Genomic DNA, 5959 nt, shown 5'->3' on the forward strand with positions numbered 1-5959 from the left:
CTGGACTTAATTACAAAAAAAAATTGCATAATGCTGAAGCCTGGTTGAGTAAAAATATGAGTGATCCTATGAAATTTGGTAGATGGGTCCTTTACAGAAGGATTTACTAACACAATAATTATTTCGCTCATGCTTCTCGTCCAGGCGGCTCGCTGCGCGCGTCAAAGGTTAATAATATGAGTTCAACCGTTGAATTTAACTGAAGAGTACAGGCTCTAGACTTATAATTACTAATTTAAAGAGTCAGTCAATATAAAAGATTGCTTTATATTATGAGATTCTACAAAAAGGATGTTTTCAAGGATTGCTATAGACTCCCTAGTGAATACCGAGGATTGTGGTTTGCACTTGAATTTTACACATATTTCACTTTTTACAATTTCAAGCAAGGATTTCATTGCTCCAAGTAAGATTTTGTAGAGTCTCAAAGATTTTAATTCAATTTTAATCAATTTGTTGAAAGCCAATTTGTTTATAGGGTTTAATACAAATAGCCCATAGTCTAAATGACTGCGAACTATGGCATTGTATAGAAGTTTTTTAGAAAATGGTAGAGTACCCAACCACACCCCCGATAAAGTCCGTTCCCTAGCTAAAGATCATTGATTTTGGTATTGATAACAAAAAACTTTGCAACTGCAACTGATAGTTTAAAAATCTCAAAATAATTGATATACGCAGTGATTTTCACAGTTCAAGCGGTATATAAGAAATTATTGTTTCTAGAGAAGTGACGTCGTAATTTTGAATTCGGCGATTCAACCGCCATGGCAGATCGCTAGATTTTGCAGTTTTATTTATTCAAATTCAAATTCATTTATTTCAAGTAGGCCTACTTTATAAGCACTTTTGAAACGTCAAGTATGTATGTTTGTGTGACTCTACCACCGGTTCGGAAAGCAGATTCTACCGAGAAGAGCCGGCAAGAAACTCAGTAGTTGCTCTTTTCCAACATCAACATTTACAATCATTTTGCTATTTTGCGGGAGATGAGAGCGAGTCTGGCTGCTTCCATTCTACCTTGTCATTGAGGAATTCATCAAATGTATAGCTGTACTAGATGCGTTTTTACACATTTTTTAAATGTATGCATTGGTAGGTCAAGAATTTCCTTAGGAATCATGTTGTAAAAGCGTATACTCAACCCCACAAAGGAGTTCTGCACCTTTCGCAGACGATATGCAGATATCACTAATTTATGACCGTTTCTGGTAAGTCGATTGTTAATTTCAGCTTTTGATTTATAAAGAGTAATATTTTGCCTCACAAAGACTATATTATTATAAATGTATTGCGAAGCTACTGTAAGAATACCTATTTGTTTAAATTTTTCACGAAGCGATTCGCGTGATCCAAGTTTATATAATGATCGTACGGCTCTTTTCTGTAGTATAAATATACTTTCAATATCTGCAGCTTTTCCCCACAGCAAGATCCCATAGGACATAATACTGTGATAGTATGCGAAATAAACAAGCCTATTGAAAAATAAATACCAATCTGACTTGAAACTGCTGAGTGCGCTGTAGCCTGTATGCGACTGACACTTCAGTACGTTGGTATTTAGTCTATTCTGAGGCTGTATGGTATGTATGTATGGCTGTATGAATCTTTGCCTGTCCTGAGAGGAATTAAAAAACAATATTAGTCTATTGTCTGGTACTACTCTCTAGTATAGTGTACAATCTATGGGTACTGCAGTGGTAAAAATATGAGTTTCGTAATTGTGGAGAAAGAAGGACTCTATTCTATTGTTGTTAAACATGGCAGATAAATATAGAAAGTGTGTGAAGTGTGGTGTATCTGCTGCGTAAGACCCACTTACTTTTCATTCTTTCCCGAGAGCTGGAAAGGCATCTAATTTAGCAAGATAGGTAATATAGTTTATGTAATTATAACTTCGCCGTTTTATTAAATAACTAAAATATTTCCTAAAAACACCATTAATTTCTTTAACTTCTAAAGTGGTTGAAAGTTGAAAATATTGCTGAAGTGGAGTTGAAAGACTTGCACAAGAGCCATAAGTTATTGTGTAGTAAGCATTTTGATCGCAGTGCCTTCACGAATGAGACGATGAAAAGGTTAAATCCTAATGCTGTTCCAAATTTGTTGTTCCCACCATTATTAGCGGAATTGTCACAAATGGAAGATTCAGCGGTATGATATTTAACACTTTTTTGTTAATTTTACAAATTTTCCTTTAAAAAAGGGTTGTAATTTTATCTGCATTTTTTATTTCAGAGAACTTCAGTGTCTTCGCAATCTTTTACACAATATCTGCCTAACTCGCCTCTAAAAGGTCAAACACTGCAATTGGACGTAAGTATCATGCATCATCTATAGACTAAAACAGTACACTGCTAGACCAAAGCCCTCAAGAGGGAAGGGTATGTCTATAATCACCATGCTGGGCAGACGGGTTAGTGATTGCATTACTATGAATAGTTTTGCCCGCAGCTTCACTCACATTCAAATAGATAAATGTATATTATTTTTTATTAGTGTACTACCTGCTGTATACTGTATTGCTATTTAATGGTTAATATATGATAAACTTATAAACTTATGAGATTTTAGAGGAATGTGCAGCGTCCAAATAAACTCATGTGAGTTTCAGGATGCGAAGATTAATAATTTTAGTAGTTTGTGTAATAAAAAAATAAATAAATAAAATAAATAAATAAAAAATAAAATTCAGGTTTTTTTTCTACTGGAAGAAATCTTGTTTTCTTCATTTGTGACAATTTGCATTCAAAATTTTCATGATGATCACTTGAACAGTGAGTGTGAAAGTGTAACAACCAAATAACCTTGTATTTGTATTTTTATTATTATTAGTTTGGATGTTCTGTTATGCTTCATAACAATGTTTTTTCATAATCTTCACCGACATCATCATGCATGCAACTTTCAGGCATGTGGGTTCCATCACAATGTTACTCTTCACCATCAACGCAAGTGATTTGTAATTGCTAAACAAAGTAAAATATACAAACTGTAATATAAATTAAATGGATATTTCTGTATTCCAGATTACTTTTGTGACTCAACCTGTCAATTTGAAGAACACAAAAAAGGCAAAAATTCTGCAGCAAGTAGAAAATTGCTATTAGACTCTCTCTCAAAGAGTGAGTACTTAGAAAAATTAAATGAAAATTTAAAACCTGCATTTGGTGTGCTTTTACAAAGCCAAATGGTTAATACACCTAGAAAATTAAATGGTCGTTGCTGGACTCTAAATGAAAAAATCATAGCACTGGCTATGTATAAAAAATCCAGTGCATGCTATAGATTGCTCAGAAGATTGTTTTGCTTGCCAAACCCTGGTACTTTAAAAAGTCTTTTAAATTAAGTAAATTTACCTTGTGGAATTGACAGTAAAGTTATGGCAAATTTAAAGGAAATTACACTAACACAGTCAAAAACTGATAATTTGTGTACATTAATGTTTGACGAGATGGCAATTCGAAAAATAATCGTATGTTATATAATCCAAGAACAGACAAGATTGAAGGATACCAGGATCATGGTTCCCAAGGTAGAAGCCAACAAATAGCATCACATGCATTGGTTTTTATGTTGGTAGGATTAAGAAAAAGGTGGAAGCAACCAATAGCCCACTATTTCTCAGGAGAATCGGTAACAGCTGATAGACTTCAAGCAATTATTAAAGAGGTGCGTAGATAAACACTAATATTTCATAACTGCTCCCTTTACTAAACTTTGTAGTTATTCCATATACAGTAGAAGTAGGGGTGAGAAGTATGATCAGCAAAATTTCAATTACCTTCTAAAAGATATCTTGAACAATTACTGTAATATTTTAACATATTAACTTTAAATAATATTAAACCTATACATAATAACCCTACCTCTTAAATCACTCGATCTAATGATGAAACCAGTTGTTTTAAAGATATAAGCAGAGGAACAGATGGTGGAAAGTACCTTTGTATTATTCTATGCAGATACCTGTTTTATATGTATTTAATCACATTTTTGTTTATTTTAGGTATTGTCAGAATGTTACTTAAACAATTTAATAGTTGTAGCAACAGTGTGTGACATGGATGGAGTAAATGTAAGAGCCATAAATTCCCTAGGGTCCACACTCAGTGGCGTGCCTAGGGTTTTGAGTTTTAGCAAGCCCAGTTACCTAAAGGACAAATTTAACTCGTCATGATCTCTAAGTCACCATTCTTGTTGTGATAAATGACAAACAATATCAACAAATCTTTGAAAAATACTAGGTACGATTAAGTTAGCACGCGAATTATGATAAAGAAGTTTCTATGCAATGTTTGCCAACATTAAAAGTAATCATAGAAATCCCAAGTGTTTCTTTGAGTTCTGCTCTCTTTAATTCTTATGATGACTAGTAATTTATGTCGTAACCAGCCGCGTTCCAACCATTCTTTTCATTAGAAAAAAAATATGCAAAGCCAACAAACAATTTTTAAATAAAATAAATTTACCTGTTGTTCGCCAATTATTTTTTGATTTCGCCACAGAAACAATTTGCACACAATTGGAGCTCATATTTAACAATATTTACTATAATTTGTAAGAATATTCAACTCAAAAAAAACAATAAACTGCTAACTAGTTATTAATCAATAATAATGAATCTGTTAAGTGTCAACTAGTTGAAGCGCAAATAATAACACGCGTGAAGTTGTATCAATTCGCTCGCTGGTCATCTTCACTAACTTCAACTCGCAATCTGGCATTTGATCTCCATACTAAATTATAGCTTCAACTCGCAATCTGGCATTTGATCTCCATACTAAATTTCCTCCTTCTCCTTTTAGATCTACTGTCTAGGCTGTTGAAGTGTTTATAGGCTTTAAAACAGGGTTTGGATATACATTCAATTTAACTGAAGTATACTGCTACAATACTCGAAAGCAACTGTACCAGCGACGCTGTACTGTATTGCCAGTGAACAAACTTTTACTAAGGGTAGAAACTGTTACTTCCTAAAGTTGTATAATTTTAAACACTAACTCTTTTGATCACATTGTCCGTGCAGTCCTGGCTAGGAATAAGACTGCTCCAGATCTTTCCGTGGTGATGGATGGAAAAGGATGATCACTTGTGATGATGGAGCGACTAAACTGGAGAGCTCTACAGATATTCATGTAAACAGCATAAATAACTTTGATAAAACCTTAAACAATGTTTTTTACGTTCCGTAGTTGTCTGCAAAATTTGTTTTCTGTTATTAAATTATGTGAAAGTGGCATGGTTGTGATCATGAATGTAGATGGGTGTTTTGTCCATGACAGTTGTAGTATACAACACCAGCCTGTTATATCTGCTAATCTATGTGGGTGTATATAGAATGCAGTAGCGTGCATTGAGGCTATGTACAGGGTATGCAGATGATATAAAATGAAGAATTAATGAAAATGAAAATTAAATAAACATTTGCATATACTTTACATACCCTCTATGCACGTCACTGATAGAATGAATGTTTTGTTTTGCAAAAGAGCAATCGATGACTGTCCTACATCAAGCGCAGGAAGTCAATATTGCAAAGTTAGTTAAGTCTAATAATACTTAACATGAATACTGATTTATGGCATAGACGGTTAGGGTATCATTGTCTTAAAGGTATGTTCATTTCAGGATGACAAAGAAGATTTCAACAAGTTTGCGCCTGCCTGGAAGGAAAGCCTGTGGCCCGGGCTCCGAAAAGATCTACGAAACGTGTTGGCCGACCCTTGGAACTCATCCATAGTGACGTGTGGAGCCCTATGAGAGACTCCAGCTGTGGAAATGCAAGGTACTTACTCGCCCTTACTACTAATAATTTTTCTCTTCAAAACTTTAGATATTTATTCAAGAAAATGTGTGAAGTGTAAGATTGCTTTATCAAATAATTATTACGTAAGTGCGTAACATATAAAATGCCTGCGTTTTGATAACATTGGTTTTGATTTTGAATTACCAT

The 5959-nt window shown here is 33.9% G+C and overlaps 1 long non-coding RNA gene across 2 annotated transcripts; it reads left to right on the forward strand.

Annotated features, from left to right (window-relative positions):
• Positions 1 to 1975: 1975 nt before the first annotated feature.
• On the forward strand, positions 1976 to 5664 carry LOC120636833. 2 transcript variants are annotated; one of them, XR_005659401.1, is made up of 4 exons: positions 1976 to 2157; positions 2242 to 2319; positions 3033 to 3675; positions 5635 to 5664. It is a non-coding gene; the product is annotated as an uncharacterized LOC120636833 (long non-coding RNA). The 2 variants fall into 2 exon arrangements; XR_005659400.1 differs by lacking the exon at positions 5635 to 5664 and adding an exon at positions 4013 to 4216.
• The last annotated feature ends 295 nt before the right edge of the window (positions 5665 to 5959 follow it).

This window comes from Pararge aegeria, assembly GCF_905163445.1.
Source record: "Pararge aegeria chromosome W unlocalized genomic scaffold, ilParAegt1.1 SUPER_W_unloc_3, whole genome shotgun sequence".
NCBI lineage: Eukaryota > Metazoa > Arthropoda > Insecta > Lepidoptera > Nymphalidae > Pararge > Pararge aegeria.